The sequence below is a fragment of the Thamnophis sirtalis genome, unplaced genomic scaffold (genome assembly GCF_051295495.1).
Source record: "Thamnophis sirtalis isolate CommonGarterSnake01/CBP01778 unplaced genomic scaffold, rThaSir2_p1.2 scaffold_5, whole genome shotgun sequence".
NCBI classification, from domain to species: Eukaryota; Metazoa; Chordata; class Lepidosauria; order Squamata; family Natricidae; genus Thamnophis; species Thamnophis sirtalis.
The window spans coordinates 90632771-90658982 of record NW_028261385.1 but is presented as its reverse complement, the minus strand read 5'-3'; the positions used below and the strand labels follow the sequence as shown (position 1 = coordinate 90658982).

The 26212-nt window shown below is 46.8% G+C and overlaps 1 protein-coding gene across 2 annotated transcripts in view; it reads right to left on the bottom strand.

The window, feature by feature from the left end:
* Positions 1 to 19215, bottom strand: part of PLPPR1 (phospholipid phosphatase related 1) — a 218419-nt gene extending 199204 nt beyond the window's left edge. For both annotated transcript variants that reach the window (XM_087716191.1, XM_087716192.1), the window contains exon 1: positions 18846 to 19215. The gene's annotated coding sequence lies outside the window, so the exon portion shown is untranslated. The remainder of the gene's footprint in view (positions 1 to 18845) is intronic.
* Between the last annotated feature and the right edge of the window lie 6997 nt (positions 19216 to 26212).

Below are 26212 nucleotides of genomic sequence, written 5' to 3'. Positions count from 1 at the left end.
AACTATTTTACAACCAATCAGGGGCCGAGTACTGTTCAGCAACTGCTGACGCAGTACCTCGGCCAATCAACGAAAAGTATCTGGCTAGCAACAGCCACTGCTGCGCCCCAGCCAATCAGGGCGCAGCATGGCTGTTGCTGGCCCTTGTAGAATAACTAGGAATATTTAACACCCCTTCCCCCCAGTTCTGCGCATGCTCCCCGGGTGGAGCATGCGTAGTCATCCAAATAGGCGGGGCGACGTCAGACCCGCCCAGATCTCCTCAGTTCGCCTTCAGTCGTCGGAGGGGTAGGACCTGCTCATGGTAGCTCCTCCCCGAAGGGAGTGTAGCTCCGAGTGACACCATCTTGAGACGGCCCAGAAGGCGGGCTCACCAACAGAGGTAGGCCGGGCCCTGGTGGCGCGGCTGTAGCTGGAGTGTAGGGAAACTGGGGTTTGTAAACTGAGGGCGGAGTGTAACTTGGCGAGCATTCTGCGGCGGCTTGAGATGACTGGGGCGCTTCCCAACAGGGGGCGCTTGGGTAGGCTGGGCCTGACTTGGGGAAGGCCCATTGACGTAACGGGTCGGATTGAGAAGGCTCAACTGGAGCGTAACTGTCTGTTAACACTGGGTAGGCCAGGCCTGGATTTGGGAAGGCCTGAGACATCAATTCTGGCTGAAGAGCAGCCGTGTTGTCCGGTCCCGGTTCCCTAGGCTCGCTGGGCTCCGTAGGGAGGCGCCTCCTTAATTGATCCAAGTGGCGCCTCCACTCGGATCCATCGGCCAGTCCGACCCTGTAAGAACACGGGCCGGTCAGGGAGTTTATTACGGCGGGCACCCACTTCTGTCCCCCTGCAAAGGCTCGGGCCCAGACTAATTCCCCCAGATTGAACGAGCGGGAAGGGAGGACCCCCAGGTTGTACGGCTGGTCCCCCGAATAGAGCGGATGGAGCCTATCCAGGGGGGTCCGCAGGCGCCGGCCCGTCAAGAGCTCCGCGGGGCTTTTGTTGGTTTTTGGGCAGGGAGTGGAGTGTTGGCTTAGCAGGTAAGCCGCCACCCTCGACTGCCAGTCGCCCCGGTCCATGCGGCCCAGCGCCTCCTTTGCTGAGCGGACCGCCCGCTCCGCCCGGCCATTGCAGGCTGGGTGGTACGGGGCTGTGGGCGCATGCCGGATCCCTTCCACGGCCAAGAACTCCTGAAACATGGTGGAGGTAAATTGCGGCCCGTTGTTGGAGACGAGGACGTCCGGCAACCCGTGGGTTGCGAACAGCCGGCGGAGGGCCCTGACCGTACTCTCGGCCGTGGTGGAGGTCATGATTACCAGTTCCACCCACCGAGAGTAGGCATCCACCACGATCAAGAAGGTTTGGCTGTGGAAGGGGCCGGCGAAATCCACGTGGAGGCGTGACCACGGGCCTCTTGGAACCTCCCACTCACGAGCAGGCCCGGCTGGGGGGGTTTGGCCTGGAGAGCTGACAGGTGGTGCAGCGGCCTACATAGGCCGCTATCTCTGTGTCCAGCAAAGGCCACCAGACATAGCTGCGGGCCAATGCCTTCATGCGCGCTATGCCTGGGTGGTCCTTGTGGAGCAGAGGCAGGACTTGTGGCCGAAGTGCAGCAGGGATCACAACCCAATCCCCCCAGATGAGACACCCCCCGTGAAGGGAGAGCTCCACTTGCTGGGCCTTAAAGAGCCGGAAGTCATCAGCCACCTTGTCCGTAGGCCATCCCCTCAGAACCCAAGAGCAGACCTGGGTGAGAATTGGATTGGCCTTGGTGTAGGCCGCGACATCCACAGCCGAAATGGGCAGGCCAGAGGACGATATGGATAAGATTGAGAGGGCTGGCACGGGGGCGGGGTCAGTCTCCGGCAGGGGGCAGCGGCTGAGGGCGTCAGCGTGCCCTAGCTGCTTGCCCGGTCGGTAGAGCAGCGTATATGAATACGCTGCGAGGAACTCCATCCAGCGTGTCATGCGGGGGGAGAGGATGGGGGGGGCGGCTTGTCGCCTGCCAAAAGCCCAAGGAGAGGCTTATGGTCAGTGACAAGGGTAAAGTGCCGACCATAGAGATAGTCGTGAAACTTTTTAACCCCGGACACTGCAGCCAGAGCCTCCTTGTCAATCTGGCTGTAATTGCGCTCCGCGGAGGAGAGTGTCCAGGAGTAAAAAGCCACAGGGGCCTCCGAGCCATTTGGGAGGACATGGCTCAGGACCGCCCCTAGACCATAGGGGGAGGCGTCACACGCTAATGTCAATGGCAGCCTGTCATTGTATTGAATCAGGACAGCCGATAACGTCAGCGTCTCTTTGACAGCCGTGAACACATGCGCTTCACGGCTCCCCCAGCGCCAGGCCACCGATCGGTCGAGCAACCGATGCAGCGGCTCGACTAGTGACGCCTTGTGTGGTATAAATGGCGTGTAAAAGTTCAAAAGCCCTAGAAACGCTTGCAGCTCCGCCTTGGAGGTGGGTGCAGGGGCGTTTTTAATGGCAGCCACTTTAGATGGTGTGGGGTGGATGCCTTGGGCGTCAATCAAGAAGCCCAAGAATTCCACCCTAGGGACAGCAAACGAACATTTGCTGCGTTTTAGTTTTAAGCCCGCGCCCCTGAAACGTAAGAGGACCTTCCTTAGCATCTCGATGAGTTCTGAGCGGCTGGCCGCAGCGATCAGAACGTCATCGAAATACGGGACCACGCCTGGGAGCCCATGGAGCAGTTGCTCCATGAGGCTCTGGAAGATCCCCGGGGCCACGGAAACGCCGAATTGAAGGCGGCGGCAACGAAAAGCCCCACGATGGGTGACGATGGTTTGGGCAGCCGCCGCATCGTCATCCACCGGGAGCTGTTGGTAGGCCTGCGCCATATCCAGTTTGGCAAATGTGCAACCCTGCCCCAAGGAATGGAGCAGGTGTTGCACCACAGGGACTGGATAGGGGTTTGCCTGAAGGGCAAGGTTGATCGTCGACTTGTAGTTGGCGCAGATCCGCACTGACCCGTCAGGCTTGACCGGGAGGACGATTGGGGTCTCCCAACGCGAATGGTCTACGGGTTCGATAACACCTTGCGCCAGGAGCTTGTCAAGCTCGGCGTCAACCTTAGCCCTTAAGGCAAAAGGCACCCTGCGGGCCTTGATCCGAATAGGAGTAACCTGGGGATCGAGGTTGAGGAAGATGGGGGTGCCTTGTAGGAGCCCAATTGGCCATCGAAGACGTCCGCAAATTCTAACAGGACGTCCTCAAGGGAGGAGGGAGCCACCCTATGCACACCCCCCCGATAGACAGACCCAGGGCAGAAAACCAGTCCAGGCCAAGCAATGCAGGGAGGGAATCTTTAACCACTAGGATGGGCAGTTTCCCATGGAAGATGCCATAGTCTACAGCAGTGGTCCCCAACCCCCGGTCCGCGGACCGGTGCCGGGCCGTGGAGTACCTGGCACCGGGCCGCGCAGCGGCCGGGGGCCATGATCCCTGCTGCCTCTTCACCCACACGCGCAGCCTGAGATCAACCCCGGGACTCGAACCCGAGAGCCGCCTCTCTGGTCCAAACCCCACTCCCACCCCGGCCGCCCACCCGGCCGCCTTGGTAACCCGTGGAGACGGAGCGCGTTCGGTTCACCGCTACCTGGGGTCGCCGTCCCCATGACGTCACCGCGGAGTCCTCGCCTCCTTCCCTGGCGAGGCTTTCTCCCCGCCAGCCAATCAGAGGCCAGTCCCCGGGCAAGCGGGGACAAGTTGCTGGCCAGTCGAAGCAGAAGCGGGAGATTGGAGGGGGGGAGAGAGAGAGAGAGCGAGAGAGCGAGCGCTGGGTGGGTGGCAGCGCGTTCCACAGCGGACTAGCCAACCCCCCCACACACACACACATGTACACACACTGCCTCTCTGGCAATTGGCTGCCCAGGAAGGGAGCGGGGAGCTTTCACAGATAGGAACGTGATGGGGTTTGTTTTCTTCCCCCACTCCTGAGCCCTTTTTTTTTTTTTTGCTTGCCTTCTGGGGTCTCCGCCGTGGAGCAGCCGAGGTCAGATGGGGAGGCGGAGAGAGAGAGAGAGAGAGAGATGGGCGGGTGGCAGCTGTCTGTGAAACATCTTCCCCTCCCCACCTCCTGGGCAGCCAATTGCCAGAGAGGCATGGTGGGGGTGGTGGGGGTGGAAGGAAATAAAAAGAGAAGTTGCCCTTTCATTTTGCAATCTCTCTCTACGACCTTGTTTCATTCTCTTCCCTTTTGTTTCGTCCTCATTTCTCAATCTCAGCAACTTTAACACTTTTGGACTTCAACTCCCCAAATTGCCCAGCCAGCTAGAATAGATAGATAGATGGTGGATAGGTGATTGATAGATAGAGAGGGATGGATGGATGGATGGATGGATAAATAGATAAATAGATAGATAGATGATAGATAGAGGATATATGCACATACACGCATACACACATACATACACAGAGAGAGAGAGAGACAGAGACAGAGACAGAGCCAGAGACAGACATGGATGGATAGATATCACAGAAGTGAGTACACCCCCTCACATTTTATCAATATTTAAGTATATCTTGCAGCAGTTTAGACATTAATGGCTGGGGGCCATGATCGCTGCAGCGGCCGGGGGCCATGATCGCTGCAGCGGCCGGGGGCCATGATCGCTGCAGCGGCCAGGTGACATGATCGCTGCAGCGGCCGGGGGACATGATCGCTGCAGCGGCCGGGGGACATGATCGCTGCAGCGGCTGGGGGACATGATCGCTGCAGCGCAAAGGCTCCTGGGCCATGCACAAAAGCTCCTGGGCCGTGCGCAAAGGCTCCAGGGAAGAGAGCCCCACGCAGGTACGCACATGTGGCCCAAAGCTGACGTGTACCTGCGACCCTGCAGATGTCTCCCCAGTCTCCCTGCGGCTCTACAGAAAACGCCTCGCTCAGAAGACGTCTCCCCGGTGTTCCTGCGCCTTTAATCAAAACAATCTGATATATAAACAATCAATGTGTTGTCGCGAACAACGCCCCCCCATCCCTGCGCGCGCTCAGCGGGCCACGGTAAAATTATCAAAGGCTGACTGGTCCGCGGCGATAAAAAGGTTGGGGACCACTGGTCTACAGAGATGGGAAAGGACCCCAGGGTGGGAATAAGGGTCCCCTGGTAGTCCCGGAGGGTCGTGTCCGCAGGCAAGAGTTGGGCCCGGGAGACCTGGGGGCAAAGACGGGAGAAGGCAGCCCAGGAAATCAGGGAGCGAGAAGAGCCGGAGTCCACCTCCATCCGGCAGGCCTGACCTTCCAGCTGGACCGAGGCAGCAACTTTCCGGGCTCCGGCGGACACCTGGCTCACGGTGCCCTCAGCGGTGTCAGGCAGGTAGACAGTATGGCAGTCTTCAGCCCGCCGAGCAGGCCGCGGCGGCTGGCGGCACGGCTGCGCTTGGGACGGTGCGGTCGGTTGCAAGAAAGAAGGAGCAGGCAGAGAGGCCCGGCACACTTGGGCGATGTGCCCCTTCTTATTGCAGCGGCGACAGGTTGTGTTCCTGAATGGGCAGGCTGTGCGGGCATGGCGGCCACCACAGCCAATACACCCGGAGGCAGGAGACGCAGCTGGAGGTGGTGGTGGGGTGCGCCTAGGCTGCGCCCTAAGTTGCCCCACTACCTCATTGGAGGGGTCCTCAGGTGGTAGCAGCTCATCCACCAGGCAAGCTTGAGAAGCTGGAGGATGGCATCCCGGCATCTGGGCAGGCATGGGTGAAGCCAGTTGCAGGCGTTCAATGTCAGCCGTGGACTGCTCAGAGAGCTCCGCTGCTCTGGCAGTCTCCACGGCTTGCAGCAAGGTAATGTCATGGTGCCTGAACATTTGGCTCCGCAGGCTGACATCCCGCACGCCGCACACGAACTGCTCCACCAGGTTTTCATCCAGATTCTGGAAGTCGCACTGAGCTGCTGTTGTGCGGAGCGACTCCAGAAACTGGCTAATAGTCTCATTTGGCTTCTGAACGCGGCGGCGGAAGGCAAAACGGCGGACGATTCTGGATGGCGTTGGGGCGTAGTGGCTCTTGAGCTTGGCCATTAAATTGTCCCATCCCAGTTTGTAAGCAGGCCTTGGTGCGGCCAAGGCTCTGGCCGACGCGAACATCGCGGGGCCACAACAGCTAAGAAAAAAACTGCACTTTTCCTCCTCCGGCTGGCCAAAGTTCTTGGAAGCGATTAGGTAACCCTCGAATCGCTCCATGAAACCTTCCCAGGTTTCACCAGCCGATCCGAAGGGTGCAAATGGAGGCAGTGCGGATGCCATGGTGGCCTGTGTTTGATGAAAATAGCAACGGAGCGGAGAGAGAGAAAAGGAAAAAAAAATTCTTCCCCAGCGTTCGCGTGCTGGCGGGAGATCGCGGCTTGTGCGGCTGGCTAATGTTCTTCCTCGCTCGCTGTCCTAGGCTCTGCGGGAATCGCTGGATCCCATCCTCGTCGCCAGTTTAGAGGATCGAGGCAGGAACGACGCGAGAGCCAGGATTCAAAGTCAACAACTTTATTATAACAGAAGAAGAGGTGACAGCGATTCAAAACGGCGAAGATCGCGCCAAGGTATTTATACTAGCAATGTAACTATTTTACAACCAATCAGGGGCCGAGTACTGTTCAGCAACTGCTGACGCAGTACCTCGGCCAATCAACTAAAAGTATCTGGCTAGCAACAGCCACTGCTGCGCCCCAGCCAATCAGGGCGCAGCATGGCTGTTGCTGGCCCTTGTAGAATAACTAGGAATATTTAACATATTTATTATATAAAATATATTTATTTATATAAAACTGGTTTGTCTCTGACTCCATTTGGACACTGGCTGCGCAATTCCCCGATGAAGATCTAGGCTAGAGGATCACAAATGTTCTCAGTTCAATGCTGTTCTTAGTGCCTTAGTAATTCTTTCACAGCACCTCTAAATCAAAATAAATGCCTAACAGTTCTGTTACTTAAGGAATCAGATTTGAATTTAAAATATCTCACAACATTACATGCTTATGTAGCACCATGGGACACAAGGCACACTTTTAGGAACTGCAAATCTGCACATTGTCCATTTTTAAGCAGCTTATAAATTCTTCTGTGTTATTGATCCTGTATTGTCCTTTCTACTCCCTAATCTTGTTCACTGGCCTTTAGTCATCCTCACTTCTAAATGAGATTTTTTTATTGGTTGGATTTTAGCAAGATTACAGAGGAGCGAGGAGGGGCAATTTAAAGCAAAGTCTCCTTTCCTCTCATTGATATTTCAATCAACCTTCTGGAAGGAATGGTCCTGTTTAAATGGATAGTTTCAAGAAATATTTAAAAAAACCAGCATGGAAAACAGCATTTTGCATTTGTTTCCACCTCAGGGGAGAATTCTTTAAATTGATTACTACTATATCACTTTCATCTATTAGTTTGATGATAAGAATAATGATGGAGCATTGTGTTTACAAGGGAACTGATTAAATCTCCAACTGTCTATGTGTTACTCTCTTTCCAAAGTAATTATCGCTTCAGTATTTTACTACATGCTGCTTTTAGCATAACACACTAGATCTCAGCTGCAGAGGCCAAATAAAAAATTATAATAAGGTAGCACACATCAGACTTTCCAATATAAATGTGCCAGCTCTCACCAGAAGCACCACTGGAGCAAACAAAATTACCTTTTCTCTCTGGGGAGAAGCCCTGAAGGTAGTATAAATATATGGTGTGCGTTTGTGAACAGTCATGGGCCTGCTTAAGACAATCACGTGACTCGGAATAGTTTCTTTCCCTAGAGGAATCATGTTTGCAAGTCTCATTGTTATTGTTGACAAGAGGCATCATGAGCAAGCGATTCATTATGAAGGCAGAGCTATCGAGCGCATGCAGGCTATTGTCTTTTCATTGTTACACTGGCTATGAAAAACCATATAGGAAGAAGCTATTTAGAATTCTAAAACAAAATGCATGGTCTAAGGGCCCTTGCATGGTCATGACTAAAAGAAAAGATTCCTTCTGAACATTGATGTTTACATCATAACTTTGATGAGTCTATATATCTCTTTACATTTTCCTTTCTAAAATGTCCAGTATAATTTTGCTAGATTTATCATATTGCATTATTCTCCACTGCTTTGTCCTATTATTAGTTGTTAGTAATATGCATATAATTCTATAAATATCATGTAAACAAGCTTTGGTAGCATTCCCAGATTTCATGCATGCGGATGTAGTAATCATAAGTTTTAGAAATTCTGACTAGATGTGAATTAGATGTCCATAGATCCAGACCTATGGACATTTATTATTCATCAGTGCAATACAAATCAGGTAGTCGCAGTAATTACAATATTCTATACAATACAATTAGTTTAAATAGGCAAACCAGTAAACAAATATTAACAATGCAAATAAACAAGAGTACAGGTAGTAGTACACACTGGAGGTTGCACATTAGATCTGATTTTTTTAATCAAAGCAATTAGAACATGATCTCAATGTGGAAAACATTACCATCAGTCCGTTGTTGTGGTCTGATCAGTCTCTGATTGCTTTTCGATTGACTGGTGCTGTCCCTCCTTCAGGGAGATGGGATCTACTATATTGGAGTGCCTGAGAAGATTAACGTGTCTTGTTCAATCCCAAAGAAAGCTTGGAACACTGCGAATCTGATGGGCGGTTCCTCTGATTCCTTGGTTACTGCTTGAAATGGATGGGGAGACATGGGATTTGAGCCAGATTATTCCTAGAGCATCTCTTACTGTGTGTTGATCCTGTATGCCTCTTAATTCTCCAGGGAACTTTGGTAGTTGAAATCAGAAGAGATATTTAAAGCCCTACTACCTAGTAGAAGACAAAGAATGAACCTGAACAAGCACAAGAACTCATATTAGAAATCACAAGGAAGTCTAAAAGTACCAAAAACAGTGTATTTTAAAAAGTTTATAGTAATCCTCTCTCCCTATTACTGGGGTTTTTTTGTGGAGTGAAAATATGAATAAGATAATGTGATGCTTCAGATTTTATTTCAAAATCATGCAAAAGGCAAGCTCTTGTAGAGCCCATAAATTTAGGGTTCCACTTCATATTCTATCCTATTTATTCTCTTATGTGAATTCTTTAAATTTCTATTAAAGTAAGTCATCAAACATCTAATTCTCGCCTATACAGGTAGTCCTCGACTTACAACAGTTCATTTAGTGATCATTCGAAGTTGGAACAGCACTGGAAAAAGTGACTTATGGCCATTGTTCACACTTATGACTGTTGCAATATCTCCATGGTCATGTGATCACAATTCACACTTGGCAACTGAGTTATACTTACGATGGTTGCAGTGTTCTGGATCACATGATCACTTTTTGTGATCTTCTGACAAGCAGAGTCAATGGAAAAGTCACTTAACAATCAAGTTACTTCTGTTAACAAATGTGGCAAGAAAGATAGTAAAATTGGGCAAAACTCACTTAACAAATGTCTCGCATGGCAGCAGAAATTGCCAGCTCAACTGTGGTCATAAATCAAGAATTACCTGTATGCTAAATGTTTAGCATTGCTTAAATAGTATTCATCATGCATCCTCCAGTCTCACTCCAATCTGCTTTAAAAGGCTGAAAAAATAAAGGCTCCTACTATTTAAACCTTGTTTCAATGTTACCACATGTGTGTCTATTTCAGCCAATGTAGGTGATAATCTTAATTTCACAACAACTATCAACAGATTATTTCATTTTGTAAGACTATTATCCTAGATACATTATCATGGATTGCTCTTATCACATCACAGCCTGCCTGCTTTCATCTGGTGGCAAGCTGACACAATAAAAGGAAATTATCTATGATAGCAGATCCACCAAGATAACAATGTGACACAACCTAGTAATAAAAAGATAGGTGCAGTTTATCAGGCCAAAAAAAAAAGGAATTCCCATCATATAAAACAACCTGAGTTAATGAGTGCTCCATTTACCACTAGTAAAGAAGAAATTCCCTTCCCAACTGTATTTTTCCAAGCTTTGCCTATAATCTTTGTCCTCTTTCTCCAGCCTCATAATTATGGAAATACTTCTGCACACTAAAAAAAATTAGGATAAGAGATACTTCCCCTCCCCGACCCAGAGAGATTGAAAAAAGGAAAACGTACATATTGACAGCATATTAAATTGACCCATGTATTGTTTTTCAGAATGAAATACAGGTATCCTTACTTAATGACCAAAACTGAGAGCAGCAACTTCGTCACTAAGCAATGTGGTCATTGAGTAAAGTATCGTGTGATTGCAAGGGACTTATGTCAGTTCAGCTGCAGTTGTTAAGTGTGACGTGTCACTATGCCTTGTGAATTTACTGCCAGTTTCACCATTGATTCTGCCGATTGGAAGCTGGCTGTGAAGCATGCAAATGGCAATTATATGACTGTGGGACACAGTGATGGTCATAAACACCTGCCAGCTGCCAATTATACAAATTTTGATCAAGCAACCCTGAGATGCTTTGACCATCATAAGTGCAAGGATTAATTACAAAGCTATTTTTTTCAGCACTGTTATAACTTTGAATGATTCAAATTCTGAAAAATTTTGGGGTGTTCATTAAAGCAGCCATGTCTTTTCCCAGGCTCATGCAACCAGGGACAAAATGGAACAGCTTCTCAAGCAGACTTGAAAAAATGTCATTTGTTTGTTTATTTTCTTGCTTGCTTGTTTATTAAATTTATTTGCCACCCATCTCACACGAAACAATTCTGGGCAGTTTACAGGATTAAAATCCTAACAAGTAAATATATCTAAAACAATAAAAATGAAACTCCCCATCAAGATAAAATTATAGTTAAAAGGTGGGGAGTGTGGGAACAGAATGCACAGGGTGAGGAGGTGGGATTTGCCTCTTGATTCATCAACCACCTCTGGTGTGTTGCTCCCCCGTTTGCGCCCGAAGCCATCTGGCAGAGGCAGGTCTTCGGGCTCCTGCAGGAGGTCAGAAGGGTGGAAGCCAATCTCACTTCAGGGGGAGGCAAGATGTTCCAGAGGGCAGAAACCAGTTGTTTTAATTAACTGAATAGAGGGGCTTTGTGCTCTTACAAGTTCTCCAACTGTAGGTTTATACAGAAAAGTGTTTTACTATGCAGCAAGAATGAGGGACAGAAAATCAAACATGTGATATTGAACAGGAAGAGCTTCCAAATAGGAATAATTGGCTTGGGCTGTCAGGTTGCTGTATTCTGGACCAGTTGCAGATTCCAAATGGTCTTCACTTTACAATGCATGTAAAGTGCACTGCAGTAATCCAAACAGGGAGTGATCAAGGCATCTGTAACTATGAGCAAGGCCTCTTGGTACAGCAACTGGCACACAAGAGAGATTAGTACAAAGACTCTCCTGCCATGGCTGCCACCTGCTCTTCCAGCAGGAGCCATAAGTCCAAGAGGATTGCCAAATTGTGTTTCAGAGCAGTATGGAGGATTGTTCAGTCACAGATGTCAAGCCTCCTGACCACAGAGAGATCAAAAATAATGGTAGTCCTCAATTTTCAACCACAATTGAATCCAAATTTTAAGTTGCTAAATGAGACTCTTGTTAAGTGAGTTTTGCCCCATTTTACAACCTTCCCTGACACAGCTATTAAGTAAATCACTGCAGTAGTTAAATTAGTAACTTGGTTGTTAAGGTTGACTTTGTTTGTCAGAAGGATGCAAAAGGTGATCATGTGACCCTGGGACACTGCAATTATCATAAATATGAGACAGTAACTTTTTCTTTGAACAGTCACTAAGTGAACTGTTGCATGTCAAGGACTTCCTATATTAAACAGGAGGGGAGAGAGTTAAGCCCTGCAGTACACACAATAAGAGCAGAGAAGTAAGCAAGCTTTGGTGCTCTTACTGTCACAAATTCTAATAAAGGTTAATGCCAATGTTTGGTCAGCTTCATCCTTCATATTCCTCCAGCATCACTCAAGATTCAAGGCCCTTGAATCACATATTCATTCCAGGCTGCAACTAAGATCTCAGCAAATTCATGAGAACCTCAGAAATAACCCCAAGCTCCTTCTGAAACCCTACTGGGTCCATCAATCATGGAACGGACTGATCAAATAGGCCCACCCTCCCTGCAGTGGGAGGCAGCTAGATATTTCTAGGACCAAGAGGAATGATCTGTCCATGTGTCTAAGGGGCTAGTGTTAATGTCCCCTGATCTCAGATCACCTTGCCACTGTCCTGAGACAAAGATCTAATGCATGATCCCTTTGTGAGTTGGGTCATCTATAAGGTGCACCAGTTTCATGACTGTCATGGTGGTTTTGAATTCTTATCTCATCTCTGTCTATGGGCCCCAAGAAGGCAGATTGCAGTTCCCCAGAACCATAAGTTGGGGAACTCCCTGACAACTGCACCACTGAGGTCAGGACCTCAGCTAAAGCTAAATTAAAGAACAGTAAAGAAAGCTAGGCGAGAGGGAGGGAGAGTGCAAACAAGCATACAAATACACTATTTTCCAACTGAAATCCTCAAACTGTAGTATCAGAAAATAGCACTAGCAATTGCACATATGATTTATATTTATATAATTATATACACGATTCATAATGCTTTACAGTCCTCTCTAAGCAGTTTACAGAGTCAGTATATTGCCCCCAACAATCTGGGTTCTTATTTTACCAACCTTGGAAGGGTGGAAAGTTGAGTCAACCAGGACTGAACTCCTGGCAGTGGGAATGCAGAGTTTGTCTGCAGTACTCCATTCTAACCACTGCACCACCACAGCTCTTGAAATATTTCATTCATTGCTGTCTAATTAAGAGGATTGTGCTGTGTTTTGAAAGTAATTTGAAAAAGGTGCTTCATGGCATACATGGCACCTGTCTTGAGCTGTTTCAGGCAGAACGAAAACTAAGAAAGGTAGGGAGGAAGAAGATAATTCCTTTCCTGATCATTGGTTTTAATCGTATTTTTCCTTAAGCAGCAGTTGGGTAGATATGATACTAAATTATATAGAAGTGCAGAACTTTACTAGATTGATAGCTTTTGAGTGGTATGCAAATGAATTAGGAATAAAAACTAACTTAGTTATCATTTGCAGTTGTGTTTAATTAAATATCCTGAAGACTGTAGTATTTTCAATCATTTGTTTAATTATATCCCCTTGTAGCATCTTAAACATTGCAAGTAACATTTAGAGGTTTGGGGAGATGAATTTGACAGATGATTGATGGATAGGAATCTGTCCAAAATGGGTAAAATAGATTGAAAGAACTCTTGTTGAGAATTTCTTTCTTTAGCTAGTTATAATAAATAACTAGCTTCCATGAGCAAGTGACTTCAAATAGAATGCTGTTCTGGCCAGGAATTTTGTCAAAGCTCCTCCAGAGTTTCTGGGCTAGAAAAAGCAACTGAGCTACTCATTCTTAAGCAGATATTATTTTGACAACTCAGATTCAACTTTTGATCACAGAAAATTGTCAGAAGACACTGCATGGCAATAAAAGCTTTTACTAGACACTGCCCACACATTTTCAAGCCTATGTTTGCAATCATAACAGCCTGACATTTGCTAGAGATTTGTGCAGGATGAATGCATGAAGTGCTGTTACCAATCTCTCACAACACAGAGGTTACCCTGCTAGCTGCAATGCTTAGTGCTGTTCAAATCTCACCGGCTCAGGGTTGACTTAGCCTTCCATCCTTCCGAGGTGGGTAAAATGAGGACCCGGATTGTTGTTGGGGGCAATATGCTGACTCTGTAAACGGCTTACAGAGGGCTGAAAGCCCTATGAAGCGGTATATAAGTCTAACTGCTAAGTCTAACTGCTATTTTCCTCCAGCTAAATCCATTGCCATGACTCCAATCTTTCAAAATCAACATTGTTTTCCAAAAGGCAGGAAATGTTTTAGAAGCAAGCAAGCGTGTTTGGTCTGGTTCCACCACAAAACCGCGGAGGACAAAATCGCGCTCAACGAAAGTGCGCATTTGACGTCATCACAGCGCGATGAAAACATCGCGCTGTGATCGAAAAATGTAAAAATAAAGCGAAAACCTTACCCTAACCCCCCCAAACCTAACCCTTAACCTAAGCCTAAATCTAACCCTAAACCTAACCGTTAACGTAACGCTAAGCCTAACGCTAACCCTTAACCTAACGCTAAACGTAACCCTAACGCCCTAACCCTAACCCTTAACCTAACCCTAACCCTTACCTTTATGTGAATCGGCTTGCTTTAATTTTAATTTTATTTCAATTTTTAATTTTTTTCGTCGCGCTGTGATGACATCACATGCACGCTTTCGTCGAGCGCGATTTTGTCCTCCGCGGTTTGGTCTATATCAAAAAGCTTCAGATAACTATAAAATACTTAGACTAACACAAATTAATACATGGAAACCAGCTGTATCTCCCAAAACTGAGTTTAAGAGGAGCCTCAGCAAAATATTGCCAACTAAGAGTTTGCCAAGCAGTCATGTCTTATACAAGGGAGGGTTGCTACAGGTTTTACTACCAGTTCGCAATCCCTGCGCATACCAGATGCATGCGCTTGTAAATTGTGCTTTGTGCATGCACAGAACAGTTTGCAATTTACAGACTGCATGCACAGTCACTAGAAACAACATGGTGGCGGTGAGGGAACTGGTTTGGCGGCGTGGCAGGCCTGCGTCACTGCCGGTTCTGCAACCCAGGCCTGAATTCCACTACCAGTTTGGCCGAACTGGACAGAATCAGCAGCAACCCACCTCTGGTCTTATATCAGAACAACCCACCCCATTCCCTCCCTAACGAAATAAGCTATTTGGCTGTCATAATTCTCCACCAAAATTTGCTGTTGGTATAAAGGTTGAAACTGCTCAATGAAGAAACTATCAATATAAACATTAATTCTGGGAGGAAAAAACAAAACAAAAATTCTACTGTGATTTCCTTGCCCAAAAATGACTAAACATAGTAAACACTGCTTTGAATAACAGCAAGGATAGATCCTAATTTTTTTCCAGTCCAAAGTAGCTTGCAGCTGAAATATAATTTCTACCGTGTTGTAAAAATATGCATATTGCCTCTATTGTGGGATGTTTTAAAACATGTGGGAGCTGGTTTATACATACAATGCTCCTACCTATGAACAGCCTTAATCTGACAAATTCATTAGTGAGCTATGCTCAATCAAAACATAATTTGTGAAACCTGGCATCTCCAAAAGAAAACAATTTCTGCTACTGACATGATTCACAAAGCAGCTGCATCTCTCACAGGCATAATCTTCAGAAGCAGTTTTTATCAGTATGTGATTCAGGGAGAACTTTATTATTGAAAATCTAAGATATGTAATTTCTTGCCTAGTAGATGGTTTGTTTGTTTTTTTTTGCTCGTGCTAATTTAGCATCTTGTTTGTTTCTTTCCAAGACTATGTAATCTCCATATCTATTGGGTTAAGGAAAACAGGAAATTTCTAAGGCAGACCCAGGAGGAGGACTTTTCAATTAGATTGCCTTGTTCTGTTTTGGGATTTAGATCATACTTACCTTATCTAGAAATTGATTTCCTACATTTCTTGTGCTGCTCCTCCACTGGGGACAACTCATGATTTAAAACCATACAACACATCATAAAAAGGATTGTTTTAAAATACAATTTAAAAAAAGGCAATCTTTTAAAATGAAACCAGTACTATGAAGGAAAAAGCTCGTCACAATAGGGATGTGTTCAAAACAAAAGATAGAAAGAGGAAGAAGAGAAAGGGAAAGAAAAAAGAGATTTTAGTGGAAAAAATACTGCAATATTGATGTAATTTTTCAACCTTCAATTTCCAAACATTAGGGGTGCTCAAAAGTTGTGACATGCTTTGCGGATTGTAAATATATTTTGGTTGGTTTAATATAATTTAGATATGCTTGATAAGTAACTACATAAATATAACTTTTTAACATTTTGTTTGTTTCATTTATAATATTGGTGTAGTTATGAAGGAGGGTACTGTTCAGTCAAGTTATTTTTTACCCTGTAGCTGAAGAATTTACCAAGAGTTTTGGTGCTGTCTTTTATTCTTTGAAGCAGACCTCAGTGACTATCCTACTTTTTCATTTGCTAGTTTTTTTGGCTGCGAGTAAACACACACACACACACACACACACACACACACACACACACGTCATCCAACGTGTTGCACTCCAGATCTTGTAGCCATACTTTACAACACAATATATTCACCTGTAATGTGGTTTGTTTAGTCTGGCTTAATCTCCATATTGAATTCCATATTGCACATTATATGGGGACCCAATCAGCTATGATTTACTCAACAACATGGCTTTACGCAATGTTGTCAAACTTCCTCAACTTGGTACTTTCCAACTGGGCCAAGAATTTTGGAAATTTTAGTCTCTAAACACTTTAGATCACCAATCAGGTGGAGAATTGCAAAATGTAATTGGTAAGCCAGTGTCCCCAACCTTCTGGGAACCAGAGACTGGTTCTGTGGAGACAGGTTTTTCCTTGGCCTGGATGGAGCATGATTTCACATGCTGCCTGCATCTCGTAGATGGGGCATGGCCCAGTCCAGGTCCATGGATAGGGGTTGGGGACCCCTGCTCTAAGATATATATGAAATTTAATATATTTTAAGTCATACCAGCATATCCCAAAGTTTTATATTTGTTTTCATTAATACATTTTTATAAAACCCAATTGTTCTTTTAGGTGCTTGTAGTACCTACAAAGTCTTATTATTTCAGAAATATTTGTCTTTCATCATTTGTTCTTCCCAATGTCTATTTATCTAAACAAATTCTACAATAATTTTGCAAATAATATCTATTCTTTCTTACTAATTGTTACTAATGCATGTTAATGTTTTCCATTCCAGAAGTATTTTTTTCAAGTTTATTGCTGAAGCTTGAATATTTTGTTCTTAAATTACTAACATTTGCCCCTTTATTAAGAAACGGGGACATAATCGTTTGCAAACTCTTGTACCAAGCACAAGCACTGCATTCACATCTAAAGCTGAACTAGGATGTCAACTATGGTTGTTGAACAAATCTTAATAGCTTGGCTTCCTGTTAACCTATAATATGTGGGTTCACCTAAATGATAAGCTAAATAAAATGAAATCATATATAGCTTGATGAGAAATATGAATCCAAATACCAACTCATGAATGAGCCAGAACTGGCTTTTGTGTAGCTTTTTTCAGAAGCAAAATGGATATACAAAGAGAAAATAGGTTTGCTTCATCCATCAGTGAGGAAGTGGCAATCAGATAGGAATCATGTACAAAATCTTTTCCAGGATTTAATTTGAAGGTTTAGTCACCAAATCCAGCCTCAATAAATATCAAGAACTACCAGAGTAACCAGTTCTTTCTTCCATTCTGAGGCATCAACCACAATCACCTTTCACTAATCTACATCTCTAGGTCAACAGGAACAATTTCAGGCTGGTTCGCCTGTGACATTTTTCATTATAGGGATGATGGTTTGATGGTTGGACAAACAGCTCACTTTTTGAAGCACATTCTTCTCCACAAGAACAGTAGAGAGGAAATACTTAGCAACACAGCATTCCACCAGCATGCACTGCAAATGGGAAAAGTCAGCAGTAAACAGCCTCTAAAATTTATAACACTATCATATGTAATCCCCTATGTTACATATAGGCAACTTGGTACTTTTGGATTGGAACTCCCCAAAACTCATCCACTAAGAGTAACAATGAGGAATTCATGTAGTTGTTGCATTCCAAAATGGAGGACCCTAGTCAGCCTTCCTTGGCTTCTACACACTAAGTACTTTTAGTCAGCTCAAAACATCCCACATGTTTGCAATTAACTCATTTTCAATATCCATTAATGTCACCAACATTGTCTTGCCTTCCTGAAACATGCATTTAGCTACATCCAGATAGCAACAATAAATCACAAGGGTTTTTTTCCCCTCGCCTGTGCACACATAAATCACTTTTCATCTGTCAGTAGCACAGGTGGAGCCTTTTCAACCACGGCACATCAACAGTAAAAAAAAAAGGGGGGGGAGAGAACCTCTTATGTTGCAGTTGCTTTCGAGCCTCCTAGCAGAATGCACAAAATGCTATTGAAAAAGAGAGCAACACACACCCCTTAGAAAAAAAACGAGGCCGAACAGGCAGCTCGGCACAAATCTAACTCCAGAAACCAAGATGCGCCGGCAAAACTTTCCTTAGGTAGATCTCGCTTGTAGACTAGTCCAACCCCCTCCATCAGTAAAGAGGGTTTTTAATGGTGCTTGCTTCTCTCGCATCCAAGTTGCGGATGCCTTTTTCTTCTTGGTACGATTACATTTGGGAAATCCAACTGAACATACAAAAGACGTGTTAAGCATCTTCTTACACACGTACACACAACTCAAAGCATCGCAATAGGCACCCTCGATTCTCCGCGCAACGGAAGGCACCCACATCGGGTATCTGGGCTGTACGATCCTCTGGTACAAAGAAAAACGCAGCCCTTGCTTGTATGCTGTCTTGCGCGCGCGCGCGCGCACACACACACACACACACTAGCACACTTTTTAAAAAATGCCTCGTGGAATCCAGACTAAATCCTCTACGGCAGGCAACGCGTAGCAAATATTTCCAAGACGTCCCGAGGCTTCTTACACACACACACACCCTACGCAATTGCAAGCTGCGCTTTCTTAATCTTCTTTTAATATTCCCACAATTTCCCCGCAGACCTAAGCAAGGGCTCTTTGTGTCCCTTCATCGCTCCTTGCCCGAACTAAAAAGCCGAGAAGGAAAGCAAAGTTTTCCGGCGAGATTTAACCCTCACCCCCCACCTCACTCCAGCCAAGGGGTTCAGTCCCAGAGATCTCCTCTAGACCGCAAATCCTCTCCCGCCTTTCGGAGTCAACCCACCGCGGCTCCGATCTCCGTCCCTTGCCTCACCTCCGGGCGCTTCTCCGGCTCTCCTTTTCCTTTTCCTCCGGCACCGCCGCTATCCAAGCTAGGAGTAGCAATATCCACTCAAGAGGCTGCCGAGAGACGCCGTCTCCATCCAATGTACGACCATGATTTCCGTGTGTAGCGATGCATGTACGGCAGAGGCTGCTCTTTGGGGTTTCGGCGGAGGATCCGTTCTTTCAGAGCCCGGATACTCCTGGTTTACCAAGGTCCTGAGGACGAAGCGGGATGGGTGTCTGCGTGTGCGTGTGTCCTACTTGCTCAACAGAAGAAACAGCCGGGGCAGAAAAGGAGATTGATGGTGGTGTGAGGAGGTGGTAATCGAAGGGAGAACGCCAGCGAGCGACAGCAGATTTGCGCAGGCGCAGGACGGAGGACACTCAGCGTACGCGGTAGCCCCCTCGTACTGCTTCCCCCTCCTGGGTCTTGCAAGCAGAACCAGTTGCCCTATAAGCGAAGGGGGCGTGGTTGTTCGGCGGCCTGGCGGGGCGGGGGTCTTTTTTCTGTCCACGCGCGCCCTCCGCTTCTCGCCCGCCTCCTTTAAGCATGGCTTAGTGTCTGGGTGGCTTCCCACCTTTCTTTTTCTGGAAAGCGAAGTGCTGCTTCGCCTCACCGACCTCCGGGTTGTCCCTGCCTTGCCCCGTCTCGCTTACCATGTGGGCGTCCTTTCCCTGTGTGTAGCCTGGGTTCTACTTCACACTGCTTGCTGAGGCAGAAGGGAAGAGAAAAAGGTAGGGTGGGGAGGAGAATTATGTGTAAGTGAGGGCGAAGAGGGGGCTCCTGCTTCGCTGCAGTGGAATTTCTTGCTGCATGAGATGTTCTACAGCACCATCTCTTAGATCTGCCTTCACTACTTCCTCAAAAGTGTTCCTAGAGGGATAGAATAAAGACCACAAGAAGTGCTAGTACTGCTTTATAAGGCCTTAATGAAACCACACCTGGAATATTGCACCCAGTTTTGGTCACCATTATACCGACACTATGGAAAGAGAGTAGAGAAGAACAACAAAGATGATTGGGGGGCTGGAAGCTAAAACATAATGCACGGTTGCAGGAATTAGGTATATCTAATATAATGAGGGGGAAAGGACTAGGGGTGACATGATAGCAATGTTCCAGTAGTTGAAGGATGCCACAAAGAAACCTATTTTCCAAAGCACCAGAAGGCAAAACAAGAAACCATAGATGGAAACTAAGCAAGGAGAGAAGCAACCTAGAAATAAGGAGAAACTTCCTAAGAAACTTCAAAGTTTTGGGTGCTCCTGAGTAACTGAGTACTAATTCACTGTATCCCATACAGCAGTGAAAAAAACTGGTTAATGAACAGCGTTATTTATTTAACTGTTGGCTTTAATTTTAAGCAGTAAAAAAGTACATAAAATGATAACATAAAAAACCACCAAATTGAAAAATGAACAAATATTAAAATTAACAACAACAATCAAAAACAACAACCCATCAAATTATAGAAAGTTCTTTGGGGGAAAGCGGCTCCTTGCTGAGCTTCATCGGTGGGCGTGATTCTGCCCTCTACCTCCATAGCCTGAGTTGCTGAAGCCATCTCTATATATACAGACAGAATAACAGAACAGAATAACTGAGTTGGTGGGGACCTCAGAGTTCTACTTGGTAAAGACTCCAGCCAACTGATCAGCACACCCTTTAAGCACTCAGCCAGAGATACCATCAGGACCGGTAGCCTTTCTGGGGTTCACAGCCCTCAGAATGCTCCTCACTTCCTCTTCCTCCACAATGAGGTCAGGGTTAAAATGGGCTGGTGGCTGTATTATATCTGTCTCTGATGTCTCCACTTCAAAGGAAGAAAAGAAATGATTCAGCTCTTCTGCCAAGGAGGCATCCCCTTCAGCAGGAATGACATTGGTCAGTTGATGGTTGGTAATTCGTTGAATACCTCGCCGCACCTGCCTCATTATTGCATTCATCAAAACCATAAAAAAGTGAAAGTTAGAATTTTTGGACATGTGATGCGACACCCAGAAAAATATATCATACTTCACTTAATCCTCCAAGAAAAGATTGAAGGGAAACGAGGTCCAGGCAGAAAAAGAACATAATTGCTTCAAAATCTGTGGGTCTGGTTTGGACAAAACTCAACAGCACTTTTTTGTGTGGCTGTTGATAAAAATGGGATCACCACCATGATCGCCAACGTCCATTGACAGATATGGCACAAGAAGAAGTCTGTTCAGCCTCCAGAAAAAGGATTCATTTTTGCATTATTATATTTGGTTTTGACAACACATCCTTAGTATAGAATAAACTGTCTCCCATACAGCAGTGGAAAAAAAATGTCCCTAGACAAAACTAGGGACAAAGACGCTTGACGAAATTCTGCATTTAATCAAAAGTTCACCTTGTCCCTTAACAATAAATTGGGGTATATAAAGCATTTTTGTAATTTTATTGTATACATGAACAATTGTTTATCATTCTTTCCACTGAATGCTACACTGGTAGCTAAAGGAAAATAATCATGGTCAATGAACAACTTTATTTAACCATTGCTTTTATTTTTTAGCACTTAACAATATAAATAAAATGATAACAAATTGAAAAATCTAAGAACTAACATGAACAATAAAAAATGACAAGAAAAACAACAAAAAGACATCCATTCCATGGGAAAGCGGCTCCTTGCAGACCTTTGTAGGTGGGGGAGATTCTGCCCTCCATCTGCATATCCTTCGTTGCTGAAGGCGTTCTATAGGCAGACAAAATAACAGAATTGGAAGGGACCTGGGAGGTCTTCTAGTCCAACCCTGCTCATGAACACATTCCCAGCATCACATCCCTCTGTCTGCTGGGCTAAAGAGCCAGCTTCTGGTGCAGCCCATCAAGAAGGGAGAGACTGGCTCCTCACAAGTAATGGAGTTGACCTTCACTGCTCCTAGCTTTTCTCTCACCTAAAAGTTCTTGTTTCAGGTGTAGAAGGCAGTTCCTCCTCCTCATCACTAACCAGTGGCAGCTGCCTGCTTTCCCCACTGAAGCCTGAGGGCTGCCCTGCTGCAGCTGTTGTTTCAGCCAAATCACTCTTGACAGGCTGCTCGGAGCCATTGATCAACTCACCTTCTGAGGTGCCTGGGGCTGGTTCCTCCGAACTGACATCTAGAGAGGCGTCTGGGGAAGCATCTGGGGGAGGAATCAAAATCAAATTAGTACCACATCCTTTCTTTAAAAGTACAAACACTTTGCTCTTTCTGGAGCTACTTTAATTGCCTTCTGCTTTTCCCAGGTAGTATATTAGGCATCTTCTAATCTGAGGGGGCAATTTACTGACATCATAGCTTTTAGTCTTTTGATACTGGAGAGGGTTCCCATTTCCTTCTCCAGTGGATCACATTGTGCCAGCACTCTCCACTATAAACTTTCTGACTTGGGTGGTCCTCAGCTGTGTAAGATTTCAACCAGGGAAGTGCAGTCACTAGAGGCAGGGGAGGTGGGGCCTCACCAGTCTCACGGGGAAAAGGAAAGAATTTTAAAAATTTTTTTTTAAATAATTAAAAAGGCCAAGGTAGTTGCTGCCAGACTCCAAGTCACAGTGACTTTGAGTCTGCTTAGTGTTAACTATAGGGGGAGGCGAGAGAACTATGGGCCTCCTTTGCATAAGGAATTTTTCGCCTTTTAAGAGTTAAGCAAGGGTTAAAAAGCGGAAAATTTGGTATGTAAAGGAGGCACGTGATTCTCCCACCTCCTGATCTGGGAGCAGCAAATCATGCCTTGTGCCGCTTGAGCGGGGAGGGCAGAGACTCCATTTCCTAGGCTGTAGAGGGAAAGCGAGCTAAAGCCTTCCTCGCTGCAGGTTGAACTTCTCGGTTGCAGATGAGCGAGAGAGAGAAAACTGTGAAGGGAGAAGAGAAGGAAGGAAAGAAGGAGGTGGGGAAGAAGGAGGAGGAGAAGGAGGAGAAGCATCTCTGGGCAGGCGAATTATGCATGCACTAAGCGAGAGAGAATGGCTGTGGAAGGTAAGGGCTGCGGTTCTCCTGCCTTTTCCTTTTGCAAAGCCAGAGGTGCCCCCGGGCGCCATCCCCACCTTCCTCGTCCTTTGCTCTCACCTGAGGGGAGCAATCGCAACCGAGTCGGGGGGGGGGGTGTCAGCAAGCAGATCAAAGGCTTTGGCGCCTTGGCCAAATGAGGGGTAGGAGTGGGGGTGGATGGGGGATGCCGGCCACAAACAGAGGCTTGGAGGGGGCACAGAGAGGTGAGCCGGCAAGGAACCTGCTGAGCTAGGGACAGCCACCACGGCTTCCCTCTTTGCTAGGCTCCTGCATAGCTCCACTGCAGTGCTGGCTGGCTCGCCCCTCCACCCCCTCCCCCAACCTTGCTTTAAAAGGAGCGGTTTCGTTCAACGGAGACTCATCCAAATCCTGAACACATAACCCCCCCCCCTTCGCCTTTCCTTCCGAGGTACAACAGAAATGTGGCCGCCTATGGTTACGATTGGGCTCCCTCCGCCGGCATGTGGCTGATTGACAGGGAGGCCGTTCCCTCCTGAAATCAAAGTTACTGAAGGGGGAAGCAGCGCCAGCAGCAGCGGCAGAAGCCAACTCTCCACGGGACGTGCAGAGCATGCTTCCGTCGCGGTATGTCGGCTAAGCCCCAATGGCTGGCTGGACTCCCCGCAGTTGGCTCCACTTCCAAGATGCAGGTGTGTGGGAGGCACTCGTCACGCAAGCAAGTGGAAACCCACGCCTGGTGTGCACATGTTGTCTGAATCCAGCCTCTGAGTTCGGACCATTGGGGCTCGAGGTTTTTTTCGCCTCACCGGCCATGAAACTCACCGCACATCTCTGACTTCAACAGACAAAGCAGTGATCCATTCAGAGGCTAAAGAGGCTCTCTACTATTTGCCTGTTAAAGCCCTGCCCGGAAGCAGCAGGATGCTGGAGAGGGTGACAAACAAAAAGGAAAAGAATAAGCAGGGTGGGTCACATCCATTTAGGATACCAGTCCACTGCAGTGGGACCTTCCCTACTGCTTTGCAGTAAATGAACCAATCGCATTATAGCTTAGTTAGCCTAAGTATGTTGCCCCAAGGATCAGATGTCACCTTGTTCTATCGCCCAGAGCACTCCAGCACAGTTCATTCATGTTAGGAGAGCTGACTAGAGGGACTCTATCCCTGCCAAACTGAAAACTCATTGTCTTTCTTACCCATGAACTGGAAGAAGGGCTGACCTCAGAAGCCTGATCCCAGCTATCCTCTGATTCCTCCTCCAGAAGGTCAGCAAGGGAGTCCACATCCTAGAGGCTGCTGGTCCTGGAGCCACCAGGATGGTCAGCGAATCCTGCAAATGACAATATGGAGGCTAAATCCTAAGCTTTCTGCATCCCAATAAGATTGCTAGTGCATAGGTTCTGGCTGAGAAAGGAGACGAGGTCAGAGTGAATTCAGCAAATCTCTTTTATTAAGCTCATATGAACAACAGCAACAGCCTGGCTGATAGCACTCCTTTTATAGGAAGCTGTCAACTGGTCAACCAATCAGATTAAAGTATTTTCCCGCTTCAATAGCGGACCTGAGTGAGAACTTCAACAACTGATTTAAGCTATTCATTTCAATATGTAACACAGCCCATCAAGAATAGTGAGACTGGCTTCTCACAAGTAAAGGAGCTGACCTTTGCTGCTCCTGCCTTTTGTCTGCCCTAAGTGTTCTTGGTTCAGGTGCAGAAGGCAGTTCCTGTTCCTCATCACTAATAAGCTGGCAGCTGCCTGATTTTCCCAACTGAAGCCTGAGGGCTGCCCTGCTGAAGCTGCTATTTCAGCCAAATAACTCTTGACAGGCTGCTCGGAGTCATTCACCAACTCACCTCCTGAGGTGCCTGGGGCTGGTTCCTCCTCCTCCAAGCTGACCTCTGGAGAGGAATCTGGAGAAGCACCTGGGGGAGGAATCTGAGATCCTTCAGGGTGTCTTCTCCTTCCTCTGGAGAATCCTGTGAATGATAATGATTCCTCCTCTTTAGCCATCAGGGAAAAGAAACTCATAATTCCTAAAAGAGGTTCTACTGAATGGGGATCACATTTCCCATTGGAACACCGGTCCCTGATGCTTTGCATCAAAGGAACCAGTCGCACCAGACCTTGGGTGCATATACTTAGCCTAAGTACCTTGTTCCAGGTTGCTCGGAGCCATTAACCAACTCACCTCCTGAGGTGCCTGGGGCCAGTTCCTCCTCCTCCAAGCTGACCTCTGGAGGGGAATCTGAGGAAGCATCTGGGGGAGGAATCAAAGGCTATTATTAGTAACATGCTCTTTGTAGAGTTACTTGTACATGCCCTCCGCTCTTCCCAGGTAGCATATTGGACACCTTCCTATCTGTGGGGCTCATACGTCTTCTTATTGAAGAAGACGGTCCAGAAAGTCCAGGATGTCCTCTTCCAGGCTGCTGAGATCCTCCGGGGTGTCTTCTGCTTCCTCTGGAGAATCCTGTGAACAACAGTGATTCCTCTTTAGCCATCATGTTGGCTGGCACGACAGACTCTGGCTAAATGCCCCGTTTTGTTGAACCTTGGAAAGGTGGCATTTTTAAATTTACGCCAGTTTAGAACACTGGTCCCTAAAGCTTTGCGGGAAAGGAACCAGTCGCACCAGAGCTTGGGTGCATATAGTCAGCCTAAGTACCTTGTCCCAAGGGCTGGGTGTCCCCTTGCTCCACTGCCCAAAGTGCTCTAGCATAGTTCACTCAGGTTAGGAGAACTGACAAGAGGGACCCTATCCAACTGAAAACACTTTGTCCTTCTTACCCATGGACTGGAAGAAGCCTCCGCATCCTGGTCCCAGCAATACTGAGATCCTCCTCCAGAAGGTCAGCAAGGGAGTCCACCTCCCAGAGGCTGCTGGTCCTGGAGCCCACCAGGACGGTCAGCAAATCCTGCAAATGACAATATGGAGGCTAAATCCTAAGCTTTCTGCGTCCCCATTAGATTGCTAGAAGATAGGCCCTATGGGCCAACAGCAAGAGAGCCTTTGCAAGCCTTAAGCTTAGAAAGATATATACCACAATTTATCCCACTCCCATCAAGAGTCGTGGCATAGCCCTAACCCTAACCATCGGCCCCATTGCCAAAACTTTCTTACCTCTGGAGAAGACGTGTCCTGCCCAGGAAAGAGCTCCTCCTCCACTGTTTCTCCTTAGGGATCCTCAAATGAAAATACCAAGATTCTGTCTGTTGGCATATCAAGAAATCCACAGAGTCAGGGCTTCATCTTTTCACATGGGGAGGAACTGTCCAGGCCTTACCAACTCAGTGAAGGTCTCCAGAATTGTGGACATTTGCGGCCTGCAGTGCTCCTGCCTTTTCTCTCTGGGAGAAGAAAACAAAAGGGCCAA